The following is a 15715-nucleotide window of genomic DNA, read 5'->3' on the forward strand; positions in this document are numbered from 1 at the left end:
AAAAAGAAAATTGAAAATGAAATAAGAAAAAATGAGAGATTATATGAAGTACCATTCTGCACTACTGCTCAGTCTGTGAAGATCTGGAATCTTTTTAATGTTAGAGGATTATCCAATAGACAGAGAGATGTAAACTGGATGACTTTTCATGGCTGCCTCCCAACCAGAGCTTTCCTGAATGGACGAGGAATAAGAGTGAGCGAGAAATGTCCAAGAGAGGGTTGTGGAGGCAGGGAGGATACAGTGCACTTATTTTGGAACTGTTTTTATGCAAGAGAATTTTTTATGCTTCTACAGAGGTTTTTTTCTGCAATCACGGGATATGTTGATTTTAATTTTGAGAAGATTTTTATTGGTCAGGATTTTAGCAGGAGAGAGGACACACGTGAAAGCTGGATTGTATTTTCTGTTTTTAAAGAAGTTTTATGGGATTCTAGAAACCTGCTTGTTTTTAAAAATGTGTGTATTTCTCCAAGGGAGTTGAAGAGACTTTTTTTTGGAAGGTTGTTTATTATTTTTCTATTTGACAAGAAGAGAATGGGAGAGGAAGAGGCTGAAAAGATTTGGAGATACAAGGAATGGAGAAAGTTGTAAGTATCCTGATCAAGGTTTTGAATTTGTGCTTCTCTTATAGTTTTCTTATTGAGATATTTTTCCGCATGATGTTTTTTCAGACTTTGTTTAGAAGTGATGAGTTTTGGTAGGTGACCTGATGATCGCTTGAACAATAGTCTGTAACTGAGGAAAAAAAAAAAAAAAAAATCTGTTCTTATCAGTTTAATATCTGATACGTCCCCTATCTGGGGACCATATATTAAATGGATTTTTGAGAACGGGGGACGATTTCGAAGCTTGCTTCCGTCGCCCTATGCATTGACCCGATATGGCAGTATCTTCGGGTACAGTGCACCACCCCCTTACAGGGTTAAAAAGAAAGATTCCTACTTTCATTGCTACCTGCTTGCTGGCTAGCCAGCTAGCCAGCCCTGTTGGCCTTGCTGCTGCTGCAGCCAAAAAACAAAAGGTGGTGCTGCTGCTGCTTCTGCTGCTTCTGCTTCTGCTTGTGTCTGGCCGCTGTTGGAGCGTCCAGGCACAGGACTTCTGCTGCTGCTGACTAAATGGCCTCCTTAATTGGATCATTTGAGTAGCCAGCACACCTGTGCAGGTAGGGCATGACATGATAGGCAGCTGCCTTGATAGCGGGTGGGTGCTGAATGTTCCTAATTGACAAAATAAGATTAATGCTTATGAAGAAATATAAAATCTCATCCCTTCCCCAATATCGCGCCACACCCCTACCCCTTAATTCCCTGGTTGAACTTGATGGACATATGTCTTTTTTCGACCGTACTAACTATGTAACTATGTAACATAACATGGGGGGGGGGGGGGGGGTCTCCTGGCTGTTCACACAGGTGTGTCATTGCTGTACATTGACCATGCATTGCTTCTGTGGTATTGCAAAGGCAAAGACAAATGCTTCCAGCCATCCATTGCACTAATGGATTGGTCATCAGCTGGCTGTCTATGTCCCGCATCAATATAGACCAAAGTACAGAGGGTTAGGCTATGCTATTGTGCACCTACCTGATGCATCAGAAGGTGCGAGGCCCTTGCTAAATTCTGTGCACAGACTTTGAGATCTATACTTTAGACTGTATCTAAACCTGCTCCAACATGGACTGACATTCTGGCCTACTTTCAGCCGATGCGACTTGTCTGTCGCTGAACAGTCGCTTTTTATGTATTCAGCACCTATGTATAATGTTGTAAAAATGCTCTAGAAGCTAAAGTCGCAGAAATGTCACACATATTTGGCCTGCAACTTTCTGTGCGACAAATTCAGACAGGAAAAATCAGTATAAATCCTTAGAAAATTATCCCCCAGTGTCTCCATCTGCTGGCGGTATTGAATAAGCATTGCTGCACTGATGGGGTATGCATTAGACGAAAAAAAAGAAGAAAAAGAAGAATAATACGCCCAGAAAAGAGGCGAAAAGGAGAAAAACGTAAAAAAACGTGAAAAAAAAGTAAGAGGAAGAGAAGGGAAAAAAAGGTGGAAATGGGTTTAAAAGTGATTTCGGCGGAGAAATATATATATATATATATATATATATATATATATATATATATACGCGCACACACACACATATATATAAACGTATTCTCCGTTGAGATATTGCAGCCGCTGCTGTGTCCAGGCCCAGGAGCCTTAGCACTGTGCTGTGATGTCACTCAATACCACTGACATCACTAGGTGTAAACAACATCTCTCCTTTGCTGTGTATGTGACTATGGAGCTGTTTGGTGATGTCGTCTATTATGGCCTTCATAGAAGCAACAGGAGATTGTTGCATCCATCTAGAACCCTCAGAACTACAGTGCTATGATGTCACTCACTTCCACAGGCCTTGCAGAGTGTAAACAACAACAACCCAGCTTTGTTGTGTATGTAACCATAGGGATTTGTGATGTCACCTAGAACCTTCACAGCAGCGACAGCTTTATGAGGAGCATCAGCACTGCTCTGCCTGAGCAGAACCATCACCGCCATAGGTTGTCAAATAACCCGGGTTTAACCCACACAGGTAAGTCCAATGGGGTGCAGGCATGTCCTCTATGCTTACAGCTTCCCGTGGGTGTTGGTTTGATACCGTTTGGGGACAGCCAAGGAGGCATCTGCAGGCAACAAAGGTAGGTGTGTGCTTGTGTGTGTGTTTCCTATGCAGATCCTAAGCCCGGTGTCACATGCAAGTAGGAGGAGTAAGAAGGGTTCCTGGCAAATCCGGGTTATGGATTGCATTTAAAAAGGCCCCGTGGGAGTGCAATGGGCCCCTGTCTTGCTGCTTAGCAATAATGGTATGGGTTTAGGTTCTGCTGTGTGTACTGGTGGTTGACTGCCCCCCAGCCCAGAGTGTGCATGGAAAATTGTCTGGCAGCCTCCCTGACAGCAAGCAGTGATAGTGCCCATGAAGGGCACCTTGTTGGGCCCGCCCCTTTCACGGTTATCGCTTCTCGGCCTTTTGGCTAAGATCAAGTGTAGTATCTGTTCTTATCAGTTTAATATCTGATACGTCCCCTATCTGGGGACCATATATTAAATGGATTTTTGAGAACGGGGGCCGATTTCGAAGCTTGCTTCCGTCGCCCTATGCATTGACCCGATATGGCAGTATCTTCGGGTACAGTGCACCACCCCCTTACAGGGTTAAAACGAAAGATTCCTACTTTCATTGCTACCTGCTTGCTGGCTAGCCAGCTAGCCAGCCCTGTGGGCCTTGCTGCTGCTGCAGCCAAAAAACAAAAGGTGGTGCTGCTGCTGCTTCTGCTGCTTCTGCTGCTTCTGCTTCTGCTTGTGTCTGGCCGCTGTTGGAGCGTCCAGGCACAGGACTTCTGCTGCTGCTGACTAAATGGCCTCCTTAATTGGATCATTTGAGTAGCCAGCACACCTGTGCAGGTAGGGCATGACATGATAGGCAGCTGCCTTGATAGCGGGTGGGTGCTGAATGTTCCTAATTGACAAAATAAGATTAATGCTTATAAAGAAATATAAAATCTCATCCCTTCCCCAATATCGCGCCACACCCCTACCCCTTAATTCCCTGGTTGAACTTGATGGACATATGTCTTTTTTCGACCGTACTAACTATGTAACTATGTAACATAACATGGGGGGGGGGGGGGTCTCCTGGCTGTTCACACAGGTGTGTCATTGCTGTACATTGACCATGCATTGCTTCTGTGGTATTGCAAAGGCAAAGACAAATGCTTCCAGCCATCCATTGCACTAATGGATTGGTCATCAGCTGGCTGTCTATGTCCCGCATCAATATAGACCAAAGTACAGAGGGTTAGGCTATGCTATTGTGCACCTACCTGATGCATCAGAAGGTGCGAGGCCCTTGCTAAATTCTGTGCACAGACTTTGAGATCTATACTTTAGACTGTATCTAAACCTGCTCCAACATGGACTGACATTCTGGCCTACTTTCAGCCGATGCGACTTGTCTGTCGCTGAACAGTCGCTTTTTATGTATTCAGCACCTATGTATAATGTTGTAAAAATGCTCTAGAAGCTAAAGTCGCAGAAATGTCACACATATTTGGCCTGCAACTTTCTGTGCGACAAATTCAGACAGGAAAAATCAGTATAAATCCTTAGAAAATTATCCCCCAGTGTCTCCATCTGCTGGCGGTATTGAATAAGCATTGCTGCACTGATGGGGTATGCATTAGACGAAAAAAAAGAAGAAAAAGAAGAATAATACGCCCAGAAAAGAGGCGAAAAGGAGAAAAACGTAAAAAAACGTGAAAAAAAAGTAAGAGGAAGAGAAGGGAAAAAAAGGTGGAAATGGGTTTAAAAGTGATTTCGGCGGAGAAATATATATATATATATATATATATATATATATATATATATATATACGCGCACACACACACATATATATAAACGTATTCTCCGTTGAGATATTGCAGCCGCTGCTGTGTCCAGGCCCAGGAGCCTTAGCACTGTGCTGTGATGTCACTCAATACCACTGACATCACTAGGTGTAAACAACATCTCTCCTTTGCTGTGTATGTGACTATGGAGCTGTTTGGTGATGTCGTCTATTATGGCCTTCATAGAAGCAACAGGAGATTGTTGCATCCATCTAGAACCCTCAGAACTACAGTGCTATGATGTCACTCACTTCCACAGGCCTTGCAGACTGTAAACAACAACAACCCAGCTTTGTTGTGTATGTAACCATAGGGATTTGTGATGTCACCTAGAACCTTCACAGCAGCGACAGCTTTATGAGGAGCATCAGCACTGCTCTGCCTGAGCAGAACCATCACCGCCATAGGTTGTCAAATAACCCGGGTTTAACCCACACAGGTAAGTCCAATGGGGTGCAGGCATGTCCTCTATGCTTACAGCTTCCCGTGGGTGTTGGTTTGATACCGTTTGGGGACAGCCAAGGAGGCATCTGCAGGCAACAAAGGTAGGTGTGTGCTTGTGTGTGTGTTTCCTATGCAGATCCTAAGCCCGGTGTCACATGCAAGTAGGAGGAGTAAGAAGGGTTCCTGGCAAATCCGGGTTATGGATTGCATTTAAAAAGGCCCCGTGGGAGTGCAATGGGCCCCTGTCTTGCTGCTTAGCAATAATGGTATGGGTTTAGGTTCTGCTGTGTGTACTGGTGGTTGACTGCCCCCCAGCCCAGAGTGTGCATGGAAAATTGTCTGGCAGCCTCCCTGACAGCAAGCAGTGATAGTGCCCATGAAGGGCACCTTGTTGGGCCCGCCCCTTTCACGGTTATCGCTTCTCGGCCTTTTGGCTTCGATCCTGTGCGGTTTACCGGGCAGGGTAGGAGTCGGAAGGGGTGGTGATCGGGGCCCTCTTTTGCGGGGGGCCCTGGATTGTTACTGGGTTGCGATAGTGGGTATCTTAACCTGCAAAAATGAGCGGAGAGAGGACTCGAGGACTCGAGGATACGGTGCGGATTTACGTTCCTGGCGAACACCGGGGGACGATTGGATTGGATCAAGTTGTGCTGGAGATTCTTCGCAAGCTCCAGTACCTTCAGGTATGGCATGTAATCGCTATGCAAGACTTCCCTAGGCAAGGGATTTACGATATAACCTTTTATGATTCTGAGGTTTGCCAGAGGGTCTACATGGACTTAGAAGTGATGAAGAGGAGGAATGAGCCAGCTATAATGAGTAAGGTGAAAGTGGAGCCATTATTCATGAATATGTCTAAGGTTGTTATAGTCCATATGTACAACCCGAAGGTTTCGGATGAGATGGTGACCAATTTTTTGTACCGATATTGTGAGGAAGTTAAATTTCTTGGAAGACTCAAGAACAGACATGGGTACTTTAATTGTAAAAGGAAATTTGTTGTAAAATTTAAAAAGGACGAAGGAATGGAAGAGGGAAGGAAGAGTATACCACAGGTATTTTCTATTGGAGGAGAAAGAGGTTTTTGTTTTTATGAAGGACAGTTGCAGTACTGTAGACGTTGTCACGCTTATGGACATGTACAGGAGTCTTGCCCTGAGCAAGGAGTATGCTGCAGGAATTGTGGGAAATCAGGTCACAACTCGGGTGAATGTACTGAGAAGAAAACGTGTGATATCTGTGGTAGTGAGGAGCATTTGGCTAGAGGATGCAGTTTATGGTATAGAAAGAAAATGAGCTATGCTGACGCAGCAGGAAATAGAAGAGAGGAAAGAGGTGAAAGGCCATTTCCACGTGTTTTTGGTGTGAATGCTGAGGTGACTCGGGTGATTGACGAGAACTCTGTAAAAGGGAGTGCAGCAGGTGTGACAGTGCAGCACATGAATACTCAGGAAAAATCTGGAAAAGGGGAGGAGGGTGACTCCACTGGTGTGCATTGTGAGGAGACTGGTGTTGGTGAAGAGTTTACTGAGGTCAGTAAGAAGAAAGCACGTAAAGGGAAAAAAGAGAAAGTGGTGGAGAGTGTGGAGACTGTGTGTAGGGAGGTTCCCCCATGTGAAGAAACAATTGAGGATTTTGAATGCCCAAACCCAGTGGTGGGGGAGGAGGAGGGGATGGAGTTTCAGGAGAATGAGAGTGAGAGATCCCTAACACCTGGGCAGAGGGTGATTAGTGGGGAGGAGAATGTAACATCTGAAGAGGAGGAGAAGGAGGAGGAGGAGGGGGAAGATGAAGATGCAAATGGAGGCTTTCAAGGTAAAAGTAAAAGGTGTAAGAAAGGGAGTTGGTCAGGGGATCAGACGGATCCTGTGTATGGAGGTGAGAAAATGATGGACAGGGACTCTCAAGTGGGGTCGCCTGATTGCTATGGGATGCTGCTAAGGAAGGTTGAAGGTCAGAATACTAACTTCTAGTTAAAATGGATGTTAAGAAAATGGATTGCCTTCTTTCCTTTTTAATGGCATTGGTTGTGGCTACTCTTAATGTTCGGAGTATAGGAACAACCATCAGAAGAGCAGCAGTTTTTGATTTTTTGGAGAATGTGAAGGGAGATATATTTTGTTTACAGGAGTGTGCAATTAAGTTTGCACCTTATGTAGATGAATGGAAGAGAGGGCAGTCTTTTTGGTCTACATGCACAGAGAATAAAAATGAAGGTGTGGGGATTTTATTGTGTAACAGGGACATTAAAGTTTTAAATTGCCAAGTTTTAGTACCAGGTCGTTGTATGGTTTTAAATTTTGAGTTTTTAGGCCAGAGAATGAGAGTTTTTAATGTATATGCGCCAGCAGAAAAACAGGCACGTGTGTTATTTTTAGAGTCTCTTAAACTTTTTATTCCTGGTCGTGATGGTACTATTATTGTTGGTGATTTTAACTGCATTAGATCCGTCAATGATCGTGAGAGCTCTGCTAAGGTTAGAACTGATATTACTTCAAATGTTTTAAACCAAATTATACAAGACTTACATTATTCTGATGTGGGACTGATGGTTAGCACTGATGAAAGATACACCTATATATCAGATAGTGGCCGCTGTAAATCCCGGATTGATTACATTCTTGTCTCTGAGGGGATTAAGGTGGTCCGGTGCAATCAAATGATGTCAACTTTCTCAGATCATAAGATGGTGTCGGCAGAAATAAGTATTGCAGAGTCCTTTCATTTTGGTAGAGGGCTCTGGAAATTAAATGTAAGTCTATTAGAAGATGAAGAAGTAATGGCCGGTTTTAAAGATTTTTTTTTATCTTGTACTTCTAAACAATCTGTTTTTAGTAATGTTTTAGCTTGGTGGGATTGGGCAAAAAGTGAGTTTGCTAAGTATTTTAAGTTCATTTGCATAAGGAGGGCACAAGAAAAGAGGAGGGGTTATGAAAGGCTTATCTCACGTTTAGAAACTCTCTTTAAGTTTAAACATGTTGGTGTGGAGGTGGAGGAGGAAATTGAGAAGGTGAAAATTGAGATGAAGAACAGGTTGTTGGAAAGAGGTAGAAATATTGTTTTTAAATCCAAAGTTCAACATTTGGAGGAAAATGAACAATGTACAAGATATTTCTTTAAAAAATGTTTTAATGCTAGGGGTGTTTTTAAGTCTGTTTTAACTCCTACAGGGGAAGTTGTTGGTGATGAGATGGTGAAGGAGATTGGCAGATTTTATGAAACACTTTTTAGTAATAAGAGCAGAGCCAGTGAGACGGAGATGAATGATTATTGTAATATTTTAGAGAATAATGTCCCTGAAGGAAAAAGTGCATTTTTAATTGAGGAAGTTTGTGAAGGGGAGATCAAGCAGGCTCTGGACAAGACAGCGAAAGGGAAGACACCGGGCTGTGATGGCCTCCCCTTTGAGTTTTATTCAGTTTTTTGGCATATTTTAAAGCAAGATTTTACACGGGTGGTGCAATATGTTTTTAACTCAGGTATTTTAGCGGAGTCTATGAAGAAAGGAGTTATTACCTTGATACATAAGAAAGGTGATGAAAGAGATTTGAAAAACTGGAGGCCGATCACATTATTGAATACAGATTATAAGATCATTGCAAAGATTGTGGCGAACAGGATGAGTGACATAGTTGAGCACCTTGTTGGAGAATACCAAGTTTGTGCAGTGCCAAATAGGAGAATAACTGATAATTTATTAGTTTTAAGAGACTCTATTTATTATAGTAATTTTAATAAGAATGCACTTTTTGTGGAATCCATTGATTTTGAAAAAGCTTATGACAGAGTTGCTCATGATTTTATGTTTATGGTTTTAAAGCATATGGGTATTCCTGAGAAGCTACTGTTTGTGATTAAAAGTTTTTATTATGGGGCAACAAGTCAGATTTTAGTCAATGGACATGTGGGGCCGGGTTTTAATATTTTATCAGGAGTACGACAGGGATGCCCACTCTCCCCAATTTTATTCATTTGTGTCATTGAGGCCTTGCTCAAAAATGTACAGAAGGACAAATGTGTGAGTGGTGTTTTTATCCCGGGAAGTAATGGAAGGAATTTGAAGGTTTTAAGTTACATGGATGATGTGGTTTTTACTTGCACTTCCCAAGCTGATCTTAACAGAGTGAATTTGCATGTAAAGATTTTTTGCTGTATTGCTGGTATGAAAGTCAATTGGGGGAAGTGCCAATTGAGTAATTTTGGAAAGCAAGGAAAAGTGGTGGTGGATGGCGTGGATGAGAAGGAAGATATTGAAGTGTTAGGGGTTGTTTTTGAAAAAAATCTAAAAGGAGGGAAAAGTCATGAAAAGTTGGAGGAGAAGATAGAGAAGAAATTATCTTTTTGGAAATTGAGAAACTTGTCCCTTAAAGGTAAAGTTCTGATTTTAAAGGCAGTAATTTTGCCACTACTATTATATACTGCAATGGTTTTCCCACCCGGCAAATTATGGACCAGAAGGATGACAAGGAAGTTGTTTATTTTTTTCTGGGGTTCAAAGATGGAAAAGATGAAGAGGGAGGAAGTGATGAAGAGCGTGAAGAAAGGCGGATATAATTTCCCGGATATTAATCTGTTTTTAAAGACTCATTACTTTCTTTTAATTTATAAAGTGTCTCAGTGCAATAATTGGGTGGCAGACATGAGCAGGTATTTGGCAGGATGGTTGTTTTCCAAATGGGGCTGGTGTGAGAAGGATCTGAGGAGACCAATAGCGCAAGTTATACCTACCTTCTATGTGGTTCTCAGGTCTTTCAGTGATCAATTTGGTTTGAGTTCCCTGGGAAAACCTGAGAAAAAGAAAATTGAAAATGAAATAAGAAAAAATGAGAGATTATATGAAGTACCATTCTGCACTACTGCTCAGTCTGTGAAGATCTGGAATCTTTTTAATGTTAGAGGATTATCGAATAGACAGAGAGATGTAAACTGGATGACTTTTCATGGCTGCCTCCCAACCAGAGCTTTCCTGAATGGACGAGGAATAAGAGTGAGCGAGAAATGTCCAAGAGAGGGTTGTGGAGGCAGGGAGGATACAGTGCACTTATTTTGGAACTGTTTTTATGCAAGAGAATTTTTTATGCTTCTACAGAGGTTTTTTTCTGCAATCACGGGATATGTTGATTTTAATTTTGAGAAGATTTTTATTGGTCAGGATTTTAGCAGGAGAGAGGACACACGTGAAAGCTGGATTGTATTTTCTGTTTTTAAAGAAGTTTTATGGGATTCTAGAAACCTGCTTGTTTTTAAAAATGTGTGTATTTCTCCAAGGGAGTTGAAGAGACTTTTTTTTGGAAGGTTGTTTATTATTTTTCTATTTGACAAGAAGAGAATGGAAGAGGAAGAGGCTGAAAAGATTTGGAGATACAAGGAATGGAGAAAGTTGTAAGTATCCTGATCAAGGTTTTGAATTTGTGCTTCTCTTATAGTTTTCTTATTGAGATATTTTTCCGCATGATGTTTTTTCAGACTTTGTTTAGAAGTGATGAGTTTTGGTAGGTGACCTGATGATCGCTTGAACAATAGTCTGTAACTGAGGAAAAAAAAAAAAAAAAAAAAAAAAAGAAAAAAAAAAAAGAAAAAAAAAAAAAATAAAATAAAAAAAAAAAATCTGTTCTTATCAGTTTAATATCTGATACGTCCCCTATCTGGGGACCATATATTAAATGGATTTTTGAGAACGGGGGCCGATTTCGAAGCTTGCTTCCGTCGCCCTATGCATTGACCCGATATGGCAGTATCTTCGGGTACAGTGCACCACCCCCTTACAGGGTTAAAAAGAAAGATTCCTACTTTCATTGCTACCTGCTTGCTGGCTAGCCAGCTAGCCAGCCCTGTGGGCCTTGCTGCTGCTGCAGCCAAAAAACAAAAGGTGGTGCTGCTGCTGCTTCTGCTGCTTCTGCTTCTGCTTGTGTCTGGCCGCTGTTGGAGCGTCCAGGCACAGGACTTCTGCTGCTGCTGACTAAATGGCCTCCTTAATTGGATCATTTGAGTAGCCAGCACACCTGTGCAGGTAGGGCATGACATGATAGGCAGCTGCCTTGATAGCGGGTGGGTGCTGAATGTTCCTAATTGACAAAATAAGATTAATGCTTATGAAGAAATATAAAATCTCATCCCTTCCCCAATATCGCGCCACACCCCTACCCCTTAATTCCCTGGTTGAACTTGATGGACATATGTCTTTTTTCGACCGTACTAACTATGTAACTATGTAACATAACATGGGGGGGGGGGGGGTCTCCTGGCTGTTCACACAGGTGTGTCATTGCTGTACATTGACCATGCATTGCTTCTGTGGTATTGCAAAGGCAAAGACAAATGCTTCCAGCCATCCATTGCACTAATGGATTGGTCATCAGCTGGCTGTCTATGTCCCGCATCAATATAGACCAAAGTACAGAGGGTTAGGCTATGCTATTGTGCACCTACCTGATGCATCAGAAGGTGCGAGGCCCTTGCTAAATTCTGTGCACAGACTTTGAGATCTATACTTTAGACTGTATCTAAACCTGCTCCAACATGGACTGACATTCTGGCCTACTTTCAGCCGATGCGACTTGTCTGTCGCTGAACAGTCGCTTTTTATGTATTCAGCACCTATGTATAATGTTGTAAAAATGCTCTAGAAGCTAAAGTCGCAGAAATGTCACACATATTTGGCCTGCAACTTTCTGTGCGACAAATTCAGACAGGAAAAATCAGTATAAATCCTTAGAAAATTATCCCCCAGTGTCTCCATCTGCTGGCGGTATTGAATAAGCATTGCTGCACTGATGGGGTATGCATTAGACGAAAAAAAAGAAGAAAAAGAAGAATAATACGCCCAGAAAAGAGGCGAAAAGGAGAAAAACGTAAAAAAACGTGAAAAAAAAGTAAGAGGAAGAGAAGGGAAAAAAAGGTGGAAATGGGTTTAAAAGTGATTTCGGCGGAGAAATATATATATATATATATATATATATATATATATATATATATACGCGCACACACACACATATATATAAACGTATTCTCCGTTGAGATATTGCAGCCGCTGCTGTGTCCAGGCCCAGGAGCCTTAGCACTGTGCTGTGATGTCACTCAATACCACTGACATCACTAGGTGTAAACAACATCTCTCCTTTGCTGTGTATGTGACTATGGAGCTGTTTGGTGATGTCGTCTATTATGGCCTTCATAGAAGCAACAGGAGATTGTTGCATCCATCTAGAACCCTCAGAACTACAGTGCTATGATGTCACTCACTTCCACAGGCCTTGCAGAGTGTAAACAACAACAACCCAGCTTTGTTGTGTATGTAACCATAGGGATTTGTGATGTCACCTAGAACCTTCACAGCAGCGACAGCTTTATGAGGAGCATCAGCACTGCTCTGCCTGAGCAGAACCATCACCGCCATAGGTTGTCAAATAACCCGGGTTTAACCCACACAGGTAAGTCCAATGGGGTGCAGGCATGTCCTCTATGCTTACAGCTTCCCGTGGGTGTTGGTTTGATACCGTTTGGGGACAGCCAAGGAGGCATCTGCAGGCAACAAAGGTAGGTGTGTGCTTGTGTGTGTGTTTCCTATGCAGATCCTAAGCCCAGTGTCACATGCAAGTAGGAGGAGTAAGAAGGGTTCCTGGCAAATCCGGGTTATGGATTGCATTTAAAAAGGCCCTGTGGGAGTGCAATGGGCCCCTGTCTTGCTGCTTAGCAATAATGGTATGGGTTTAGGTTCTGCTGTGTGTACTGGTGGTTGACTGCCCCCCAGCCCAGAGTGTGCATGGAAAATTGTCTGGCAGCCTCCCTGACAGCAAGCAGTGATAGTGCCCATGAAGGGCACCTTGTTGGGCCCGCCCCTTTCACGGTTATCGCTTCTCGGCCTTTTGGCTAAGATCAAAAGTGTAGTATCTGTTCTTATCAGTTTAATATCTGATACGTCCCCTATCTGGGGACCATATATTAAATGGATTTTTGAGAACGGGGGCCGATTTCGAAGCTTGCTTCCGTCGCCCTATGCATTGACCCGATATGGCAGTATCTTCGGGTACAGTGCACCACCCCCTTACAGGGTTAAAAAGAAAGATTCCTACTTTCATTGCTACCTGCTTGCTGGCTAGCCAGCTAGCCAGCCCTGTGGGCCTTGCTGCTGCTGCTGCTGCTGCTGCTGCTGCAGCCAAAAAACAAAAGGTGGTGCTGCTGCTGCTTCTGCTGCTTCTGCTGCTTCTGCTTGTGTCTGGCCGCTGTTGGAGCGTCCAGGCACAGGACTTCTGCTGCTGCTGACTAAATGGCCTCCTTAATTGGATCATTTGAGTAGCCAGCACACCTGTGCAGGTAGGGCATGACATGATAGGCAGCTGCCTTGATAGCGGGTGGGTGCTGAATGTTCCTAATTGACAAAATAAGATTAATGCTTATGAAGAAATATAAAATCTCATCCCTTCCCCAATATTGCGCCACACCCCTACCCCTTAATTCCCTGGTTGAACTTGATGGACATATGTCTTTTTTCGACCGTACTACTACTATGTAACTATGTAACATAACATGGGGGGGGTCTCCTGGCTGTTCACACAGGTGTGTCATTGCTGTACATTGACCATGCATTGCTTCTGTGGTATTGCAAAGGCAAAGACAAATGCTTCCAGCCATCCATTGCACTAATGGATTGGTCATCAGCTGGCTGTCTATGTCCCGCATCAATATAGACCAAAGTACAGAGGGTTAGGCTATGCTATAGTGCACCTACCTGATGCATCAGAAGGTGCGAGGCCCTTGCTAAATTCTGTGCACAGACTTTGAGATCTATGCTTTAGACTGTATCTAAACCTGCTCCAACATGGACTGACATTCTGGCCTACTTTCAGCCGATGCGACTTGTCTGTCGCTGAACAGTCGCTTTTTATGTATTCAGCACCTATGTATAATGTTGTAAAAATGCTCTAGAAGCTAAAGTCGCAGAAATGTCACACATATTTGGCCTGCAACTTTCTGTGCGACAAATTCAGACAGGAAAAATCAGTATAAATCCTTAGAAAATTATCCCCCAGTGTCTCCATCTGCTGGCGGTATTGAATAAGCATTGCTGCACTGATGGGGTATGCATTAGACGAAAAAAAAGAAGAAAAAGAAGAATAATACGCCCAGAAAAGAGGCGAAAAGGAGAAAAAACGTAAAAAACGTGAAAAAAAAAGTAAGAGGAAGAGAAGGGAAAAAAAGGTGGAAATGGGTTTAAAAGTGATTTCGGCGGAGAAATATATATATATATATATATATATATATATATATATATATATATATATACGCGCACACACACACATATATATAAACGTATTCTCCGTTGAGATATTGCAGCCGCTGCTGTGTCCAGGCCCAGGAGCCTTAGCACTGTGCTGTGATGTCACTCAATACCACTGACATCACTAGGTGTAAACAACATCTCTCCTTTGCTGTGTATGTGACTATGGAGCTGTTTGGTGATGTCGTCTATTATGGCCTTCATAGAAGCAACAGGAGATTGTTGCATCCATCTAGAACCCTCAGAACTACAGTGCTATGATGTCACTCACTTCCACAGGCCTTGCAGAGTGTAAACAACAACAACCCAGCTTTGTTGTGTATGTAACCATAGGGATTGTGATGTCACCTAGAACCTTCACAGCAGCGACAGCTTTATGAGGAGCATCAGCACTGCTCTGCCTGAGCAGAACCATCACCGCCATAGGTTGTCAAATAACCCGGATTTAACCCACACAGGTAAGTCCAATGGGGTGCAGGCATGTCCTCTATGCTTACAGCTTCCCGTGGGTGTTGGTTTGATACCGTTTGGGGACAGCCAAGGAGGCATCTGCAGGCAACAAAGGTAGGTGTGTGCTTGTGTGTGTGTTTCCTATGCAGATCCTAAGCCCAGTGTCACATGCAAGTAGGAGGAGTAAGAAGGGTTCCTGGCAAATCCGGGTTATGGATTGCATTTAAAAAGGCCCCGTGGGAGTGCAATGGGCCCCTGTCTTGCTGCTTAGCAATAATGGTATGGGTTTAGGTTCTGCTGTGTGTACTGGTGGTTGACTGCCCCCCCAGCCCAGAGTGTGCATGGAAAATTGTCTGGCAGCCTCCCCTGACAGCAAGCAGTGATAGTGCCCATGAAGGGGACCTTGTTGGGCCCGCCCCTTTCACGGTTATCGCTTCTCGGCCTTTTGGCTAAGATCAAGTGTAGTATCTGTTCTTATCAGTTTAATATCTGATACGTCCCCTATCTGGGGACCATATATTAAATGGATTTTTGAGAACGGGGGCCGATTTCGAAGCTTGCTTCCGTCGCCCTATGCATTGACCCGATATGGCAGTATCTTCGGGTACAGTGCACCACCCCCTTACAGGGTTAAAAAGAAAGATTCCTACTTTCATTGCTACCTGCTTGCTGGCTAGCCAGCTAGCCAGCCCTGTGGGCCTTGCTGCTGCTGCTGCTGCTGCTGCTGCTGCAGCCAAAAAACAAAAGGTGGTGCTGCTGCTGCTTCTGCTGCTTCTGCTTGTGTCCTGGCCGCTGTTGGAGCGTCCAGGCACAGGACTTCTGCTGCTGCTGACTAAATGGCCTCCTTAATTGGATCATTTGAGTAGCCAGCACACCTGTGCAGGTAGGGCATGACATGATAGGCAGCTGCCTTGATAGCGGGTGGGTGCTGAATGTTCCTAATTGACAAAATAAGATTAATGCTTATGAAGAAATATAAAATCTCATCCCTTCCCCAATATCGCGCCACACCCCTACCCCTTAATTCCCTGGTTGAACTTGATGGACATATGTCTTTTTTCGACCGTACTAACTATGTAACTATGTAACATAACATGGGGGGGT

General features: G+C 43.3%; 4 non-coding genes and 1 pseudogene across 4 annotated transcripts; all 5 read left to right on the plus strand.

Annotated features, from left to right (window-relative positions):
- Positions 1-715: 715 nt before the first annotated feature.
- On the plus strand, positions 716-915 carry LOC130312164 (U2 spliceosomal RNA). The gene has a single exon (XR_008860350.1). It is a non-coding gene; the product is annotated as a U2 spliceosomal RNA (small nuclear RNA).
- A 2092-nt stretch (positions 916-3007) lies between these two features.
- LOC130312155 (U2 spliceosomal RNA) lies at positions 3008-3198 on the plus strand. The gene has a single exon (XR_008860341.1). It is a non-coding gene; the product is annotated as a U2 spliceosomal RNA (small nuclear RNA).
- Positions 3199-10472: 7274 nt separating this feature from the next.
- On the plus strand, positions 10473-10644 carry LOC130312168 (U2 spliceosomal RNA; annotated as a pseudogene).
- A 2089-nt stretch (positions 10645-12733) lies between these two features.
- On the plus strand, positions 12734-12926 carry LOC130312162 (U2 spliceosomal RNA). Its single transcript, XR_008860348.1, has one exon. It is a non-coding gene; the product is annotated as a U2 spliceosomal RNA (small nuclear RNA).
- A 2114-nt stretch (positions 12927-15040) lies between these two features.
- LOC130312156 (U2 spliceosomal RNA) lies at positions 15041-15231 on the plus strand. Its single transcript, XR_008860342.1, has one exon. It is a non-coding gene; the product is annotated as a U2 spliceosomal RNA (small nuclear RNA).
- Positions 15232-15715: the final 484 nt, after the last annotated feature.

Source organism: Hyla sarda, unplaced genomic scaffold (genome assembly GCF_029499605.1).
Source record: "Hyla sarda isolate aHylSar1 unplaced genomic scaffold, aHylSar1.hap1 scaffold_1705, whole genome shotgun sequence".
Classification (NCBI taxonomy): domain Eukaryota; kingdom Metazoa; phylum Chordata; class Amphibia; order Anura; family Hylidae; genus Hyla; species Hyla sarda.